The sequence below is a fragment of the Bubalus kerabau genome, chromosome 11, assembly GCF_029407905.1.
Source record: "Bubalus kerabau isolate K-KA32 ecotype Philippines breed swamp buffalo chromosome 11, PCC_UOA_SB_1v2, whole genome shotgun sequence".
Classification (NCBI taxonomy): Eukaryota; Metazoa; Chordata; class Mammalia; order Artiodactyla; family Bovidae; genus Bubalus; species Bubalus kerabau.
In genome coordinates, this window is record NC_073634.1 from 83,633,068 (window position 1) to 83,653,996 (window position 20,929).

The 20,929-nt window shown below is 44.3% G+C and overlaps 1 protein-coding gene across 2 annotated transcripts in view; it reads right to left on the minus strand.

The window, feature by feature from the left end:
• The window catches only part of KCNS3 (potassium voltage-gated channel modifier subfamily S member 3), a 46,155-nt gene that overhangs the window by 12,201 nt on the left and 13,025 nt on the right, over positions 1-20,929 (minus strand). For both annotated transcript variants that reach the window (XM_055540879.1, XM_055540881.1), the window contains exons 2-3: positions 12,680-12,780; positions 2,477-2,662 (exon numbers count right to left, since the gene is read on the minus strand). The gene's annotated coding sequence lies outside the window, so the exon portion shown is untranslated. The remainder of the gene's footprint in view (positions 1-2,476; positions 2,663-12,679; positions 12,781-20,929) is intronic.

Sequence of the window (20,929 nt, forward strand, 5' to 3'; positions counted from 1 at the left end):
ACTTGTGCCTGAAGTGCCACTTCCCAGCTCTGTGACCTTGGATGGGAGGTTCTTGATCAATAAAAGATGATGTACACACTTTGATGATACAATAACAAACACAAAAGTCTTCTGAAAACACAAAGCATAAGATACATGTAAAGCCTTATTTCAAAAATAAGAGATTAAGATAAGAGTCCCCTGGAGAAGGAAATGGCAACCCAATCCAGTATCCTTTCCTGGAAAATTCCATGGACAGAAGAGCTTGGTAGGGCTGTAGTCCATGGGGTCACAAGACAGAGCAAACATGCATGACGGGGGTGGAGGGAGATGGGTTGGTAGCAACAAATAGGTAGAACCAAAAAAAAAAAAAGATGAGCCCCCCCCTACCTCCTTGTTCCTGCCCCTACTTACTCCTTTCCCTCTCTTGCCACCTCCATCTGGACAGTCATACTAGAGAGGTGCTCATTTCCTCGAGATTCCATTTAGAATGGCTGACTCCCTCTGCAAACTCCAGGGATCCCTGTAACTCACCCAGCTCATCTCCAAGCAGGGGAGCTGCTTTAGAAGGCTAATTCAGTGAACCCAAAAGCCAGAAATCTGTCCTGTTTGTAAAAAGCAAAGAACCAGAGGTGAAAGATATTCAACCAGAAATTGGAAAAATGTGGACTTTGCCACAAGAGGGGAGACTTAACTGTCCAGTAGCTACCTCATCACATTACATAGAGGAACCCTCATGCAGACAGTTGGCCACCTGATGTAAAGAGCCAACTCACTGGAGAAGACCCTAAAGACAGCTGTCGGGGTGACGCGATGAGGTCCAGAGGTGGACTGCTGGAGCACTGAATGATCTGCTCCACATGAATCATTCCCCCTGCCCTTACTTCCCAGCTCTGTTCACCTTCTCCATAGCCTTTCAGGTGCATTTTTATCTGCACTGCCCCCCACCCCACCCCTACCCCGGGCAAGGGATTACAGTGTCTTTATAGTTCTCTTTATCCTTAGTTATCTTTATATCCTTATAGTTATCTTTATCCTCTTTATCCTTCTCTTTATTGCCTTTATAGTTCTCTTTATCCTCCACAACTCTGACCATTACTGTCACCAGGCTCCAAGCTTTTCCATGGAGGGGACTATGTCTTGTCATCACCACAGCCCCAGCCCCTTATGCTAAGTGCTGTCCATGCTCTAGTGAAAGACATTCATTTTGATCTGGAAGAATCAATAAAAACTATGACTGTGAACAGATGGAGCACAGAGCATTTGGGGGTGGTGAAACTATCCTATATGATGCTGTGATGGTCCATACATGCCACTATATGTTTGTCAAAACCCATAGAAAGTTCCACACCAAGAGTGAATCCTAATATGCACTATGGACTTAAGTCAATAATAATATGTCAGTATTGGCTATCAATTGTAATAAACACTGCACCAAGGCAAGATGTTAAAAGTAGGATGAACTGTGTGGATAAGGGGAGGGTGTACATGGGAACTCAGCAATTTCTGCACAATTTTTCTGTAAACTGTTCTTAAAAACAAAACAAAACAAAACAAAACACTGTTTTTGTGAAAGAGCTAGCAGAAGGCTGTAGATCAGGCATGGTGAAATGACATGCCTCCAGTGACCAAACAACCAAACAAGTAAGTTACACAAATGAAGGGGGCTGGTTGGGACTGCAGTGAACCACCCAGGCTTATCTCAGAGGCAAAGACTACTCGGCATGAGTCCTTTTTGGGAACAGAAGGCCAGTTTGGGGTATCTTACAGTGTTCCCGGAAAACACAAAAATACTCATTTTTAGGTGGGATATCTCAACATTAATCAGAATTGATCCAAAGTTTTTAACACTATAGGAAGTGTCAGTTGTGCAGTTGTGTCCAATTCTTTGGGACCCCATAAACTGTAGCCCACCAAGATCCTCTGTCCATGGGATTTCCCAGTCAAGAATGCTGGAGGGGGTTGCCATTTCTTTCTCCAGTGGATCCTCTCAACCCAGGGATCGAACTTGGATCTCCTGAATTGGAGGCAGATTCTTTACCATCTGAGACACCTATATAGCTCAAGCAAAAGTGTGTCTCCAGGCCCAGTACTGCCAGTAAGTCCTCAATCTGGGACCAGAGCAAGATTCTTCTCAGGTTCAGCACCATAGCACTTATTTCAGGCCAGGCTAACTCAAATGGACACAAATGGAACCTTGTCACAGTGAGGAGTGTCACTTCCTCAAGTCTGAACTATAACCACAAAAGAGGGTGGGCCACGTGGACAACAGGATCTTCCAAAGTTGACCTGCTGTGTCTCCCAGCACAGAGCAACCCAGTCCTTCCAGGCCAGCCCTCTCCCTTCCTTCCTCAGTCATCTACCCCAACTGCCCCATGGATGTTTACAAACAGAAGAGTCTCCCGGATGCTTAACCCTCATTTCTGTCACTAAGTTTTTCTCCCTTTCCTTTGGTAAATGCTGGCATCAGAGAAAACACCAGACAGGCAGCTCTTACCCTTGTGGTGTTGATGTCACACACTCTGCCCTCATCCTGCCCAGCGGAATATCCATCATCATCCAAGAAGCTCCAGCCTTCTCCCCTCACTGGAAAGTGTGGGGTACAGAGGCATTTAGCAGCCAAAAAGAAAAGAATCCTGTTCTCTGGTTGTAGCCGAAGCAATCGCTGAGAAATCACTCTCACCTGCAGAAAAAAGTATCAGTCATGTTGTAACTCCAAGGAGAAAACACATCCAAGAAGTTTTATCTCAGACTCAATGCTCTGGGCATTTTACTAATTAGACTCATATTGTAGAGCCCAATCAAACTCCCAGAACCCATCACTCCCCTTGGTCACGTGGCTACAGAGGCATCAGGAAGTGATTCGCAACCACTTTCAGGCTCCAGGACTCAGATCTTGACTGGAATGGACACCTGGGGCATCTCCACTGACCCCAAGGCCAACAAAACATCCATAACATGAGGTCCTAGAATTAGGACGTTAGTCACTCACCTCCCACACTGTTTCTTCCAGGAGCATCATTTTCCTAGTATATTTTTCAAGGGTATACTTATAAAAAGACCCTGATGTTGGGAAAGATTGAGGGCAGGAGAAGGGAGCGACAGGGGATGACATGGTTGGATGGCATCACCAACTCAGTGGATATGAGTTTGAGCAAACTCTGAGAGATAGTGAAGGACAAAGAAGCCTGGCTTGTTGCAGTTCATGGTGTCCCAAAGAGTCAGACATGACTTAGCGACTGAACAACATATTTATAAACTTCTAATTGAACACCTTTTATCCATATTAGAGACCAAGTTTTGAGTGTGACTGCACTAATAGAATGAATACTGCTGCTCTAATTTGAAATCGATAGGTTTCAAAGGCTGGCCAAATTCAATGTTGCTTCATTGGTCACTGTCATCTTTCAGACATCAGAAATGACTACACATGCTAGATCAAAGTCCTCTAGTTGTGTGTGTGTGTGTGTTATGTATGAGGGAGAGTTAATATGAAAATAAGAGGATAAATTTCATTTTTTCTCTCTGAATAAATTAAAGAAAGCAAAAAAAAAAAAAACTTTACTTGCCAACAGGGTAAGCTTTGCCTCATGGTGGTGCTTTCCCATGGTAGTATCTAAGCATCTACCTATCGATTTTCATGTTTTCCAATCAATGCTAAGTTCAAAGGGGAAATAGGGAAGATAAAGAAGAAAGGATTGATCCTGAGCTTCAGAAAAAAGTGAAAGACATGCTTCCAGCTGTGTCAGTCACTGCAAACTTTCATTATATCTGAAGCTCTGCCTAATATTATCCAGGCATTGCGATTACAAACAAGATCCAGCACTTGCCCTCTCCCCCATCTCGGAGCCCAGAGGACCAAAGCCAAAGAACAAACACGTGGAGGTGTCCTACCAACATCCAGGGGGCAACGGGGTGGGAAGCAAAGCAGGAACCACAAGCCGGTCCCAACAAGGGCCAGAGCAACCCTGCAGCGAATTTCCACCTCTAACAGAGATGACAATGAGGAAGGATACAGAAAAAGTGCAGCTCTACCCACACTGAACTTCTGTGATTGGGACCCTTGGCAAAGAGGTAGAGACATTTCAACATGCACAAATAAAATTCAGGAGCTAGCCTCCTCCTCCATTCCTTCCGCCCTTCCCCTCCTCTCCCCCTCATCTCCCCCTCCACCTCCTCCTTATTCTCCCCCTCCTCCCTGTCATGGTCCTCCCCCTCCCAGCTCCCCCTCCTCCTCTTCCTTATTCTCCCCCTCCTCCCCCTTACCATCTTCCTCCTCCTCCTCATCTTCCTCTTCCTCCTCGTCCTTCTGCTCCCCTTTCTCCTCCTCTCCCCCGCTCCATCTCCACCTCCTCCTCTTCCTTATTCTCTCCCTCCTCCCCCTTAACGTCCTCCTCCTCCTCCTCCACGGCCTCCCAGCGGCAGCTCAAAGGGTTAGCCTCAGATATTTGTGTTCCACTGGATATGTAGAAATGTCGTGCCTTTTTTAAAGGGTACAGCACACAAATATAGGCTTCCTTTCCCTACCAGACACCTTTCCAAAAGTAGCACATTTTAAAGGAAGGTAAGATTAATCTGGCTAGGAGATAATTAACTAACTACAAACAGCTTTGATATGACTACATTAATTACTGAAGAAAAAAAAAAATCAACAAAGTCCTTAGGCTATTCAGCACTTCTGAAAACCTCAGCAGTGCTGGACACTGGCTCATCACCTTCTCAGGATGGGGCTGGTCCAGGGACAGACAGACCAAATGTATCATTTTTACAGAAACTGGTGCCCAGTGGGCATCAATGTCTGAGGCATGAACAACATCCTAGGCTGTCTTTTTTCTCTTCTTCCCCTAAAAGTCAGAATTCCTGTGCCTTGCTTCATTTCCCCTCACCATGATTTCTGTCCAAAAGACTGGGTTTTTGGAAAACACACAAAATCAGTCAATATTTCTCTATATGAATTTATGTAAGTTCTGGCAGCTCTATAGTGGGGTTAATGGCGACCTCTTCCAAGAGGACTTATGCCATACCCACACCCAGAGCCCCGTCCCTGCAGCAGACCACTGCCGACCTGTACCTCCACAGGAGACGCTCAAACACAGTTCTGTCTCAGTCTCATTTGAATAGAGTTCCAAAGAATAGCAAGGAAAGCCTTCCTCAGTGATCAGTGCAAAGAAATAGAGGAAAACAACAGAATGAGAAAGACTAGGGATCTCTTCAAGAAAATCAGAGATACCAAAGGAACATTTCATGCAAAGACGGGCTCAGTAAAAGACAGAAATGGTATGGACCTAACAGAAGCAGAAGATATTAAGAAGAGGTGGCAAGAATACACAGAAGAACTGTACAAAAAAGATCTTCAAGATCAAGATAATCATGATAGTGTGATCATTCACCTAAAGCCAGACATCCTGGAATGTGAAGTCAAGTGGGCCTTAGGAAGCATCACTACAAACAAAGCTAGTGGAGGTGATGGAATTCCAGTTGAAATTCCAATTTTCAAATCCTGAAAGATGATGCTGTGAAAGTGCTGCACTCAATATGCCAGCAAATTTGGAAAACTCAGCAGTGACCACAGGACTGGAAAAGGTCAGTTTTCATTCCAATCCCAAAGAAAGGCAATGCCAAAGAATGCTCAAACTACCGCACAATTGCACTCATCTCACACACTAGCAAAGTAATGCTCAAAGTTCTCCAAGCCAGGCTTCAGCAATATGTGAACCGTGAATTTCCAGATGTTCAAGCTGGTTTTAGAAAAGGCAGAGGAACCAGAGACCAAATTGCCAACATCTGCTGGATCATGGAAAAAGCATGAGAGTTCCAGAAAAACATCTATTTCTGCTTTATTGACTATGCCAAAGCCTTTGACTGTGTGGATCACAATAAATTGTGAAAAATTCTTCAAGAGATGGGAATACCAGACCACCTGATCTCCCTCTTCAGAAATACATATGCAGGTCAGGAAGCAACAGTTAGAAGTGGACATGGAACAACTGACTGGTTCCAAATAGGAAAAGGAATATGTCAAGGCTGTATATTGTCACCCTGCTTATTTAACTTCTATGCGGAGTACATCATGAGAAACACTGGGCTGGATGAAGCACAAGCTGGAATAAAGATTGCTGGGAGAAATATCAATCACCTCAGATATGCAGATGACACCACCCTTATGGCAGAAAGTAAAGAAGAACTAAACAGTCTCTTGATGAAAGTGAAACATGAGAGTGAAAAAGTTGGCTTAAAGCTCAACATTCAGAAAACTAAGATCATGGCATCCAGTCCAATAACTTCATGGCAAATAGATGGGAAACAGTGGAAATGGTGGCAGACTTTATTTTTGGGGGGCTCCAAAATCACTTCAGATGGTGACTGCAGCCATGAAATTAAAAGATGCTTATTCCTTGGAAGAAAAGTTATGACCAACCTAGACAGCATGTTAAAAAGCAGAGACATTACTTTGCCAACAAAGGTCTGTCAAGTCAAGGCTATGGTTTTTCCAGTGGTCATGTATGGATGTGAGAATTGGACTATAAAGAAAGCTGAGCACCAAAGAATTGATGCTTTTGAACTGTGGTGTTGGAGAAGACTCTTGAGAATCCCCTGGACTGCAAGGAGATCCAACCAGTCAATCCTCAAGGAAATCAGTCCTGAATGTTCATTGGAAGGACTGATGTTGAAGCTGAAGCTCCAATACTTTGGACACCTGATGTGAAGAACTGATTCACTGGAAAAGACCCTGATGCTGGGAAATATTGAAGGCAGGAGGAGAAGGGGATGATAGAGGATAGAGATGGTTGGATGGCATCACCAACTCAATGGACATGAGTTTGAGTAAACTCTAGGGTTGGTGATGGACAGGGAGGCCTGGCGTGCTGCAGTCCATGGGGTCACAAAGAGTCAGACATGACTGAGTGACTGAACTGAACTGATGTGAATTTATGTCAGTTCATCCCCTGCTTATAGCATTCATACACTAGGTGTGACCTCTCCATGTAAAACGATAACTAGCATTTTCTGGGTCCCTATAACACACCAGGAACCTTCCCATTTTACTGGTGGGACACTGAGGCTCAAAGACACTGTTTGCCCAAAGCTCCATACCTGTGTGTACCAGAGATGGGATTCAAACTTAGGTAGGTCTGCCTGATTTCAATGAGTATAGAAAATCAAGATCCTCTTCTAGCCCTTGCGGGAAAATAAGGAAGGGTTGGGATGAGATGGCTGGATGGCATCATGGACTCAATAGACGTGAGTCTGAGTGAACTCAGGGAGTTGGTGATGGACAGGGAGGCCTGGCATGCTGCAATTCATGGGGTCGCAAGGAGTCAGACACAACTGAGCGACTGAACTGAACTGAACTAGGAGAGATGGCAGACATGGCCCAAACCAGCAGGTTTGAGGGGAAGAAAAATGTGTACATCTGACACATTCCCCTCTTCCTGCTGAACAATCCCACCAACTGGTTCTGTTTCTGTGTTCCCATCATCCCTATCTGTGTGCAACTGTTCAAAAAAAAAAAAAAAAAGACTGGAGCATTCGTGATTTTGCACTTCTGCTGGTTTCTGACTTTGTTGAGTGATTCAGCAGGATCCGGACAAAACACATCAAGCTCATTCAGTATCTCCAGCCTCCACAGAACTCCTCTCTTTACAGGACAAAGGGAGACCCTCAGTGGCATCCCTGGGCTCCTGTCCAGCCTGGCTATATTTCCTTCTGGGCTGACTACAGCTTTCAAAAATGAACACGATGACCACCTCCAATACTGAGAGGGGAAAGGTGAAGATTAAGTGGCAGACAGGACTCTTTCATCACCCGGAGGCCTGACATCCAATCTTGGAACAGAACGAGGAGAATCAAACAGACGAGCAGACAGTACACAAGACTGATAATGATGCCCTGCATCATTCTCCCAGAGAATCACAGGAATAATGTTGCTCTCCCAAAATTAAACTTTAAAACCAGAGCCTGAGAACTTAAAAGCAGCACTCCAAGTGACACTGCAGCCTAGGTCTGTGTCCTCTGAGTTTGTAGAAAATGCTGAGAGCACCTGTCACTGCTCTGCTCACATTCTTCTGAAATGTTGTGACTTCAGTGCCACCCACAAGACTGAGAAGCCTGCAGTTAGGGACAGTGTCCTAATATCAATCTTCAAATTAGTTGTCTCTGTTGTACAATGACACCTGACAGGTTTTTGTTTTTGTTTTTAGCCAATTCCTCTCCCCCAAGCCAACAAGACTAAACAGTAAATTAATTAAAAGAATCAGTATGGATAATGAAAGGCAGAGGATCAGCAATGGAAGCAGAGGAAGAAAGTGTTAAAGATAAAAATTGGTTGCCAAGACCCATTCCAGAACTTTCTAAAGGAGAAGAGTTTTACAGCATCTCCAACACTGATATGATACATCTTGAGTGGGGTTTTAAGTCTCCAGAGCTCAGAGTCTCAGATAGCATTACATACTCCCAAATCTCCCCTTGTTCTGACTCTCAGCTCCTTGAGGCACCTGCTGGTGATTTCAGTTCCCAGGTTCCTTGCCAACACAGAGCAAATAAGCTATGCAGCTGACACAAGTGTCCACTCTGTCCACCACTTCTATTTAAAGAGTGGAACTTAGTAAAGCAAACAGAAGTTTATTTACTCAGCTCTGGGACACCTGAGTTTCTGAAGTCGCAAGTCTAAGACAGAGCTGACCCCAATCCGTGATAAGGTTACCAGGTAAATGACACCTTGGAGCACCCTCCTAGCAACCTGCCGACTTCCCTGGAGACATGCTGACCTTGCAAACTTCTATAGCAGGGACACTTAGCCTCAGCACCACTGACATTTTGAGGCCGGATAATTCTTTTTTCCTGGGGGATATCCTATGCACTACAGGACACTTAGCAGCATCTCTGGCCTCTACCCAAAGGCTTCCCAGGTGGCTCAGTCATAAAGAATCCACCTGCCAATGCAGGAGACACAGGTGTGATCCCTGGGTCGGGAAGATGCCCTAGAGGAGCAAGATCCTTCCTGGAGGAGGGAATGGCAATCCACTCCAGTATTCTTGCCTGGGAAATTCCATGGACAAAGGAGCCTGGTGGGCTACAGACCATGGGGTCACAGGAGTCAGGCATGACTGAGCGACTGAGTATGCATACATGCACTGGACTCTACCTAGATGCCAGCAGTATACCTCCTTCCTGCCCCCAGGGTGTGACAATCAAAATATCTCCAGATACTGCCAAATGTCCCCTCAAGAGCAAAATCAGCAAGCAGAGTGAAAAACACCACAGACACCTATATGGGAGCTGGAAGTTCAGAAAGATCAGAAAGACAGATTGTACCAATACTTCATCTGCTGACAGGGGCTGGGGAAATTTCTCCAAAACACATATTCTTTTAGAATTCAGTGCTGGCATTTCTGGTGTCAGACAAGCAAAATTTTGCAAATGAGGAAAGATAAAAGCAAGGTTAACCTTTTGTTGAAAGTCAAAGCATGTGTCACACAACTTGAATCTTGAGTCTAGTGTAAAGATTAGTGATTTTCTCAGTGAGTCGGTCTTCTGTTTGCTAACATTTTCAGTGCTAGAATAATACCCAGGGCCACACATTCATACAGTTTCAAAGATGTGGCCTAATTCCTGTGGGCCGGGCGCTCCTGCTGGCCACACCCACTCCTAATCAAAGCTGCCAATCTTGTGGAAACTCTGATCTGCCACAAAATATCAGTTTGGTAGTCTTGCCCCTATTCATCATCTACAGGCCAATTTCCCATAAAATCTAAGAGTAATGATGCGATACAAGGACAAAGAAAAGGTAAACGCTGATTCTACCTCTGCTGCTGCTGCTGCTGCTGCTGCTAAGTCGCTTCAGTCGTGTCCGACTCTGTGCGACCCCATAGACGGCAGCCCACCAGGCTCCACCGTCCCTGGGATTCTCCAGGCAAGAACACCGGAGTGGGTTGCCATTTCCTTCTCCAATGCATGAAAGTGAAAAGTGAAAGTGAAGTTGCTCAGTCGTGTCCGACTCTTAGCGACCTCATGGACTGCAGCCTACCAGTCTCCTCCGTCCATGGGACCCTCCAGGCAAGAGTACTGGAGTGGGGTGCCATTGCCTTCTCCGGACTCCACCTCTAGCTTGCTTCATTAGTAAGAACTGTCGTCAAGGGTTTTGCTTAAATAAAGCTAAAATAACGCAATCAGGCCACCATAGTAGAATTTAATGTGCCAGTAAAATCATATTTAAATCCTATAATCCAAAGCAATCAGAATAATACAACCCTGTCCAGTTAATTCAGAAAGTAGTTTCCTAAGAATGAAGTGAAAGTGAAAGTGAAGTCTCTCAGTCGTGTCCGACTCTTTGCGACCCCATAGACTGTAGCCTATCAGGCTCCTCTGTCCATGGGATTTTCCAGGCAATAGTACTGGAGTGGATTGCCATTTCCTTCTCCAGGGGATCTTCCCAACCCAGGGCTCGAACCCAGGTCTCCCTCATTGTAGACAGACGCTTTACCATCTGAGCCACCATCTATCTCCAAATGACTTATTTTTTCCAAAGTATCAAATTTCAGTGGAGAATGACATGTGGACACAGAGTGGGAAGGGGAGGGTGGGACAAACTGGGAGACTAGCGCTGACATATACACCTACCACGTGTAATTCAGCCAGTGGGAAGCTGCTGAACAGCACAGGAAGCTCAGCGGGTGCTCTACTGGCCTGGAGGGGTGGGATGGGGGAAGTGAGAGGGAGGCTCAAGGGGGAAGGGATATATGTATATATATACAGATGATTCACTTTGTCATACAGCAGAAACTAATACAACATTATAAAGCAACTATACTCCAATAATAAAATAATAAATGAATAAAATATGAAAGTGGTAGTGAAAGTCACTCAGTCATGTCTGACTCTTTGTGACCCCACAGACTATACAGTCCATGGAATTCTCCAGGCCAGAATACTGGAGTGGGTAGCCTTTCCCTTCACCAAGGGATCTTTCCAACCCAGGGATCAAACCCAGGTCTCCCACATTGCAGGTGGATTCTTTACCACCTGAGCCACAAGGGAAGCCCAAAATATAAAAAGAAATACCTTAAGTCAATAGGAAAAATCCTTAAATTAACAAAGATTTTTTTTTCCTTCCTTTTTCTCTGTCTCAAGAGAAAAATGAAAGCTTCCCAGGGTCTAAAATATTCAGGAATTAAAAATAAATTGATAGGGATTATGGTATTCAGAGAGAAAACCAGTAAGTGCTTGCTAAAGCAAGGCCTCTAAATGATATTTGAAGGGTTAATACAAATTATACTTCTCTTGGCCATCCAGAATGAGTGAACGCAACACCATCCCCAGACATCCCAAGGGCTACAAGCATGGTAACTGAACACCACTGTCTTCCCCCAGGGTTCTGTTCCTAGACGACCTCCCCTGGGGAGCAGTAAAAGGCAGCAAGCCGCTGCTGAGTCATCTTCAAATACAACCCACAAACAGGAGGGTAAGGAGGGTCCTGTGGAAGGCTGTGCACCTCGTAAGGAAAAGCAAAACCACACGGCCACTGCCCCTAGCGTGGTCTTCCTCCACGACTGCCACCATTCCACTGGCCCCAGGGAGGAATGCCCTGGCTCCCTCCACTTTGCAGGAGTCCCCCAGCTTCACGGCTGACAAGCAGGGGTTCAGCCTGCAGCCAGGAAACAGGAAAATCATCCCACCTGGGGACTTTAGACTTTGAGTTCAGTCTTATCTGTCCCCACGTTTGCAATGACATGACTGATGCATCCAACATCTACACTAACACAGTGATAAAATGATCAACTGAAAGAAAACAGTTCTGTGGGTACGGGGGTGGGGGGGGAATCTATCATGCAAAGATAGTAGCAGTGTCAATTTATTAAAGGAAATCTGGAGGACACTAGTAATGTATATCTTAAAATCCCACAGTTTCACCTTTTGGAATGTATCCTGAGGAAATAAATCAGACACAGTGTCCAAGGATGTAGATACAACGATGTCACTACATCATTAATTATTCATAAGGGTATAAAGGCAACCTAAAAGTCCATCGATAGGGGAATGGTGAAATAAAATTAGGAGCAGGCCATGCCAAAGAATACTCTGTGGCCATTGAAAATGCTGACATGATCATAACAGCTCTGCATACCAAGTCAGGCGCCTCTCTAAGTGTTCACACCTGAATCCATTTAATCCTCACAACACTTGGACTAGTAGTATTTCCACTGGGTTCATTTTACAGAGGCAGCATCTGGCAAAGAGAGAAGTTAACTAACCCTCCAGAGTCAGTAGCTCCTAAGTGATGGTTTGACAGTTTAAATTCAAACAATAATGCTCTAAAGCTCTGTTCATCCACTGGACTCCACTGCCCAGAGATTCAAGAAAAGTAAGTCACAAAATGGTAAGTAAGAGAAGAAAATAATTATAATACAATAGTGTCATGATCTGATCTTTATAAACTATGTCTGCCTTTATGAAATGGAAAAAAAAAAACTATACAAATATGCCCCAAAATGTTAAACACATTCTCTCTGAATGATGGAATTTGGGGTGATTTTTGCCTTCTATTCTGTACCTCTCAGCATTCTGCGAATTTCTTTAAAGTATTACAAAAACACTGAAGAAAACAGTTATTTCTACTTGGGAAAATAAAAGGTCATAAGCAGCCTTGGTCAGTATTTGGGAAGGGAGGAGAGACAGAAGAGCAGACATTAAGTCAACTTACAGGTCTGGGTGAGACAGAGCCCTCCGCCGACGTGCTCTGGCATCACGTGTAGGACTGTAAGCTTCTGCTTTTCATTCCATCCGCTTTAAGGCAGGCCTGTCCTGGAAATAACAGAAGACAGAACACAACATGGCTCTTGTCCTCTGTGCTTAAGGAGCTTAGAAAATGTTGGAGGAGAGAAAATAGGTAAATAAACAACTGCAACCCAAGGCAGAATAGCAACACAAGAGGAGACACTGAGAAGGTGCTGCAGTTCAGAGGAGGTACAGGGTCCCCTGGGATGGGGAAGCAGAGACACTGCCTGACCAGGGGTATCAGAGCTGAGCCCTAAGAGTTGGGTCAAATACAAACAAGTAAAGGAAAACAGTTGAGAGTAAGGCTGCTCTCCAAGTAGAGGAAAGAACTTATGTAATATGTGGGGACTAAAATGCCTATAGTAGGTAGAGAGCAGAAAATGGCTGGACTCACCCAAGATGTAGCCATATGACCTAGACTTATTGATTTTACTTTTTTTTTTGGCTGTGCCTTGTGACTTGTGGGATCTTAGTTCCCCAACCAGGGATTCCCCAGTAGTGGAAGCTCAGAGTCCTAACCACTGGACTGCCAGGAAAGTCCCTGGACATATTTAAATAGATTCTTTCTTCTCAGAATATGAAGAACTTGTACTGTCCACACCTTGGTGAGCTGGGAGTTACCCAGGAGAGAGATGTCCCTATGGAAGCAAAATGGGTTGCATGTGGCCATACAGAGAATCTGCTGAAACATGAGACCACACCCCAGGTGTCCTGAACCATTCAGCCACAAGGAACAGTCAGAGAAATTCAGCTTTCAGTTCAGTTGCTTAGTCATGTCCAACTCTTTGTGATTCCATGGACTGCAGCACGCCAGGCTTGCCTGTCCATCACCAACTCCTGGAGCTTGCTCAAACTCATGTTCATTGAGCTGCTGATGCCATCCAACCATCCCATCCTCTGTTGTCCCCTTCTGCTCCCGCCTTCAATCTTTCCCAGCATCAGAGTCTTTTCAAATGAGTCAATTCTTCGAATCAGGTGGCCAAAGTATTGGAGTTTCAGCTTTAGCATCAGTCCTTCCAATGAATATTAAGGACTGATTTCCTTTAGGATGGACTGGTAGGATCTCCTTGCAGTCCAAGTTACTCTCAAGAGTCTTCTCCAACACCACACTTCAAAAGCATCAATTTTTCAGTGCTCAGCTTTCTTTATAGTCCAACTCTCACATCCATACGTGACTACTGGAAAAACCATAGTTTTGACTACACCAAAGCCTTTGACTGTGTGGATCACAACAAGCTGTGGAAAATTGTTAAAGAGATAGGAATACCAGACCACCTGACCTGCCTCCTAAGAAATCTGTGTGCAGGTCAAGAAGCAACAGTTAGAACCAGACATGGAACAACAGATTGGTTCCAAATCGGGAAAGGAATACGTCAAGACTGTATATTGTCACCCTGCTTATTTAACTTATATGCAGAGTGCATCATGAGAAATGCTGGGCTGGATGAAGCACAAGCTGGAATCAAGATTGCCAGGAGAAATAGCAATAACCACAGATATGCAGGTGACACCACCCTTATTGCAGAAAGTGAAGAACTAAAGAGCCTCTTGATGAAAGTGAAAGAGGAGAGTGAAAAAGTTGTCTTAAAACTCAACATTCAGAAAACTAACTTCATGGCACATAAATGGGGAAACAGTAGAAACAGTGACAGACTTTATTTTGGGGGGGGCTCCAAAATCACTGCAGATGGTGACTGCAGCCATGAAATTAAAAGGCGCTTGCTCCTTGGAAATAAAATTAAGACCAACCTGCTGCTGCTGCTGTTAAGTCACTTCAGTCGTCTCCGACTCTGTGCGACCCCATAGACGGCAGCCCACCAGGCTCCCCCGTCCCTGGGATTCTCCAGGCAAGAACACTGGAGTGGGTTGACATTTCCTTCTCCAATGCATGAAAGTGAAAAGTGAAAGTAAAGTCACTCAGTTGTGTCCGACTCTTAGCGACTTCTTGGACTGCAGCCTACCAGGCTCCTCCATCCATGGGATTTTCCAGGCAAGAGTACTGGAGTGGGTTGCCGTTGCCTTCTCCGAAGACCAACCTAGACAGCTTATTAAAAAGCAGAGACATTACTTTGCCAAGAAAGGTCCATCTAGTCAAAGCTGTGGTCAGAGAAATTAAAACAAAAAACCCTTTGGCATTATCACTGTTATAGAATATCTGAAAAATTAGAAGCTACCACTGGGTAGAACCAGGAACTGCAGTGATCCAAAATGGCTAGATCGTCTTTAATGAATTAATAGAGAAGAACATATATTGCTAAGTTATAAATTGGTTTTAATATTCTGGTAACTGTATTTCCATACAGTTGGATTCTTTTATATTCTGTGGCTTTTTTTTTTTTTTTTTTTTGCATTTAAAAATGCTATTTTAAAAAGTGGTCCATAGACGATCCAGGACTGCCAAAGGATTCCATGGCACAAAAAAAGTTAAGAATGTAAAATTGTAAATCACTTCATGTTACGCCGGTAGTAACTTCCATCTTACTCAGAGTAAAGTTTCCCTTCCCTGGCCTGACTCATCTGATTTCATCTCCTACTCCTCTCACTCTCTTTCACTGCCATCTGGCACACTGGTCTCTTTGTTTGTGTGCTCAGTTGCTCAGCTGTGTCCGACTCCGACCCATGGACTGTAGCCCGCCAGGCTCCTCTATGAGTGGAATTTCCCAGGCAAGGATACTGAAGTGGGTTGACATCTCCTTCTCCAAGGGATCTTCCCAATGCAGGGACTAGTCTCTGTAACAGTCCTTAATCCTGCCAAGTGAGGCACATTCCTGCCTCAGGGCCTTTGCATTGGTTGATCTTTGTGCCTCGAATGTTCTGCGTCCAGGTGATTGAATCCCACATCCTTCTTCCTCACATCCTTCAGGTCTTTACTCAAATAACAGCTTCAGAATGACACTTTCCTTGTTTACCCTATCTAAAATATCCCTCAATGAAACTCCTGGTCCCCTTCCTTACTCTATTTTTTCTCCTTAGCATTTGTTAATCTGTAAAATACATAGAGACATACGCTTTGTTTCTTTATCTTATTTATAGTTTGTTTCCCCACTTGGATATTAGCCCCATAAAGGCAGAAATTTTTATCTTATGCTTCACTGTATCCCCAGCACCTTGAACCTCACATGACATATATGAGAGTCTCAAAAATTGCATACTGAATTGATTGATGAATCAATTAGCTGGTTGACATTTATCACATTTCTTGGCTACTGGCTGCTTCCACACCATGTCGAATTTGAAAGTCTCTATTGCCCAATGGGAGGAAATAAAAATCACACAAAATATGCTTTTGAAACTGTGGTCACCACAGATGAAAAGAAGCTTACTTATCAGCCAATGCAGATGGGAGATACATTTTTTTCCTTAATAAAAAGAGTTTTACATCAAAGACAAAATAGATAAGTTCTAACACACACAAGTTATGAATCAAGTTATAGCATAACAAATACAAAAAAGTAAATAGAGAAATTGACATATGGCATACAACCAATAAAAGCACACTAACTCAGAATGTAGTAGAAGTGATGTTGGTTGATAGGATCATCACACAGATTTCACCTGGCAAATGATTTAAAAAAGGAAATGGACAGCTTACAATGGCATGAGTAAAAACACGTAAGAGATCGCTACATGGGTACTGCTGCTTTTAAAATGCAAAATTACCCATTTGAAGGCTTTGCTGCTTACCTACTAAAATAGCAAAGCTGCCTTTAATATTGATAAAATCTGAAGCTCACAGTGCTATCTTCATAGACATATAAAGCACCTCACTCCATGCTACACCCCAGGAGCATGTGGTTTTAATAAGAACAACTTTCTTCTTGTAGGATAATCTGCCAACCAGGCAATGGAAGACTGGACTTCTTGTAGTTATAAAAGCTAAGTCAAGGACAAATAAAGGAAGTACTATTTTATATCACATACATCCTTATACAGACATGCTCAAATCACTCACATATTAAAAAATAGCACAAAATAGGGACTTCCCTGGTGGTCCAGTGGGTAAGACTCCACACTCCCAAAGCAGGGAGCCCCGGTTCAATCACTGGTCAGGGAACTAGATCCCCTGTGTTGTAACTAAGACCAGGAACAGTCAAATAAATAAATAAATAAAATACAAAAAATCTTCCAAATTCCTCCTTGCAACACAGCTTTTCGAAAACAGTTTTTACACTCATCCTTCCTTCTTCTCCTACAATACTTGCCCTAATGCTGCACTAAATGTTTTGCCAAAGGCACCTCCAGACAACTAAAGCCGAAGTTCACGTCACATCTCTGAGTGACTTGCTTGTTTAAGGCATTTGTCTCTGCCCACCTCCCAGCCCTTGCAGTTCACTGATGCCACTTCTCTGGCTACTTATTCTTGGTTTCCTATGAGACTCTGTTTCTTCTTCCCGAAGCTTAAATCTGAATTCACAAAATAAAATACCTACAGGGACTAGGTAAGATGAAAAAGGAGGTCACCTGGCCACTGTGACAACCTGGAGAGCACCAGTCCTGCCAGAAAAGGATCACTGCCCCTCATCTGTGAGCATCAGGTGGCCAGATGACCCCACACTGTCAAGGATATCCATTAATCTTATTTTTACGGGAACTTTCCCAACTTTTTCAATGTCATCAATTTTGTGGTTAATGTTTTAATACTGTTACCCAAATCAACAGATCTGTAGCCTGGATATATCCCATGGACCTCAAATTTGTGTCATTTCCCCCATCCCATGGGTTTCTCATCTCGCTGCTCTTCTCCCTGAAAATTTCACTGAAATCAAGAGCCCAGGTGTGAATCTCCAGCCCAGAGCCCCCTTCTACCTTGTGGATTCACAGAACTGCCTACTGGATGTATCCATTCGAATGTCCCAATGGGACCTTGAAATACAACACGTGTATACTTTCCCTTCATCCTCTGTTCCCAAACATCTCTCAAGCCCCTTTCCTTCCCCTCTCCTCTCCTGCCTCCGCTTCAATTCAGACACACAGTGTTTTCCATGGTTTACTCAATAGACTTCTGACTGTCCTCCCCACCCAGGCCTGTCCACAGTCTCTACTCTCAAATTCATTCTTCCATCAAAGCTAAAGCTACCTTCTAAAAGGCACAGCCTTGTATAACACAGGGAACTCAAACTGGTGCTCTGTGACAACCTAGAGGGGGTGGGATATGGGAGGAAGTGGGTTCAAGAGGGAGGGGACACATGTACACTTATGGCTGATTCACGTTGTCATATAGCAGAAACCAACACAAGATTGTGAAGCAATTATCCTCCAATTTAATTTTTTTTTAAAAAAAAAGGAAAAAAGATAAATAAATAAAATGCACAACCTTAACATGCTCTGATGGCTCCCTTGGCCTTCAGGATAAACTGTGGATCCACACTGCTTGAGTCTGAATCTGCCCAAAACTTAATCTAAGACCAAGGCCATGCATGCTCAGTCATGTCCGACTCTTTCATGACACCATGGGCTGCAGCCCACCAGGTACCTTCTGTCCATGGGATTTTTCAGGCCAGAATACTGGAGTGGGCTGCCATTTCCTCCTCCAGGGGATCTTCCCCACCCAGGGATCGAACCTTCATCTCCTGCATTGACAGGTGTATTCTTTACCATTGCACCACCTAAGAACAGCACTATATAAATACTTATTATTCCATTTTATCATTAAGCATTGCCAGAGCCCTGAGTGTCAGCTGAGTAAGACCTGGAATTCTAAGTACACAGAGACTGACCCATCTCTTTGATGCTATTTTGACCCCCACGCCAGCCCCCAAGGTAGACACACCTGCATCAGGTTCACCCACAGCAACAATAAGAGGCCAGCAAAATTCACCGGCAGAGCTTTAGTCTCCTGTGTCTCTTTCAGTACACCCCTCACTCACTTCCAGCCAACACCCTTCTTGCATTTGCCCTGTTCCCCTTTCAAAACCAGTAGGAAAGGCTGTGAGGTTAGTCTTCGTGCTCAGGTATGAAGTGAGGCCTCTGGACACTTCTCACAACACCAAGGGCTCTTTGGATACAAACAACAGCAACTGGGCTGGCTCACTGATAAATCCCATCTGTGTCAAACAGAAGGCTCTTTGAAGCTCTGTGGGCCAAAGAGAAGCCTGAAGAGCCACACGTGGCCACAGACAGGAGCCGGGGCCCTTCTGAAGGACATGGAGACAGAAACAACTGACAGAAGAAGCGATCTGGCCAGGGAGAACAAGGAACACACCAGGAGGCTCCTCCATCCTACCATCCCTCCACTGACAGACGCCTGACAGGCTGGGCGAACTGTCTGTCCATCCCATGGCTGGACTGGGGCAGAAGGAATCTCAGGGGCATCCTTAACAACCACCATCCCACCAAGACAACAACCAGACGGGGAGGAATAATTACTCAAAGGAAATGAGAGGGCTGCAGGAAGAGGAAACTGATGTGTGGCTGAAAAGTCCATTCAACTTTCCCACAGAGTTCTCCACTCTCGACCTTAGAACTATACATATAAATATGAGTATGAATAATGTACGTGCTTCCCTGGTGTCTCAGTGGTAAAGAAGCCACCTGCCAATGCAGGAGACTCGGGTTCAATCCCTGGGGCAGGAAGATCCCCTGGAGGAGGAAATGACAACCCACTCCAGTATTCTTGCCTGGGAAATCCCATGGACAGAGGAGCCTGGTGGGCCACAGTCCATGGGGTCACAAAGAGTGGGACAGGACTGAGCGACTAAAAACAACATGAATACTGTAGAAATCTAAGGAATTTCAGGTCTCAAGGATCAGGTCAAATTACCTCTGTGGGTGACTGAGGTCTCTAATGCCCCAAATCCTACTCATAGTCAAGTCAGTGACATCATCTCACCCCAACCTCTCACGAACACCCCTTCCCTCTCCACAAGCAGCCAGAGACTTTCCTAAACTACGTGTCAGAATGTGTCTATACTTTCCATAAACCTACAGTAGCTCCCCAGTGTGTTCACGACAGAGTTCAAACTTCTTTCCACAGATGTCAAAGCCAGAACATCCCCACCTGTATCTCTGACCACTGTCTACACCCATCTACTTCCAACCCCTCTTCCTGGGCTGCAACATATTCCTTCCCATCCCCAGCCATAGGGTACACTCTCTTTCCCAAATCTCACTGAAGTTGTCCCCTTGATTCCCTCCTTTTTCAGTTAATTCCTGTTTGGTCTTCAAGAAACGAGCTCCAGCGTCATCTCTTCCAGGACACTCTCTTTTGAGGCACTGCACACATGTTGATGTGTCCACACATCCACGCACACATCTCTAGCTACACAGGCACAATACTCGGTGCTTACAGATCTGTACTTCTCAGCAATATCACCAACACACAGGGATATCAGCAGGCAAGTGGGAGATGTCTAGTGGGATCCTGACTAAATGAATGTTCTACCTAACGGTAAAAAAAAAAAAAAAAGGATTCTCCTGCTCAAGAGTGAGAAGCCTGCTCGGAGGGTGCCTTCACACCATACAGTCTTCCCTGTATGTGGGCTCCAGGATGTGGGATGAGAATGTTTGACCAAGCTATCATTTCTACCTATTCTGTGCCCCTGATACATCAAGGTCTTTCCAAAGGATTGTAGAAAAGCATCTATTGCTGCTAGAAGTCACAGATTTTGCTAAATCATAAATCCTCAACATATTTACAACAAAACTCTGAGACAGCCAAATGTCTGTTGCTGTAGTAAGTTGTCACAGAGACTATTTATTTCATGGAGTGAAAAAAGTTTCACTTAACATTTTAAATATGATGGTTTATGTAACATCTAATCCATTATTTGGAAGGGAGAAAAAATGTTTTTATGCTTCACAAATATCCACATCCAGCTCCTGGAAACCAAGCTGGGAGGACTTTTTTTTTAACGCTTTGCCCAGAACTATCCACTATGACTCACTCCAAACTTTATCAATATAAATAAATTATAAAATAATGAGATCCCCAGGGGATGCGAGTCAGAATCACGTGACTGAGTGGGAGCTGCAGCTGGCTCCCACTGCCCAACATCAGGAGAAAGAATCTAATGGCATATCCCAAGCCCAGAAAACTGACAAAATTCAAAATTCAAAGTATAGTTTCCATTGAACATGTATCGCTTTCACACCATCATAAAGTTGAAAAACAGTAAGTCAAAATATCATGTCAGGACCATTTGTAGATATAACCAAAAACACATGGTCCTCAAATTCT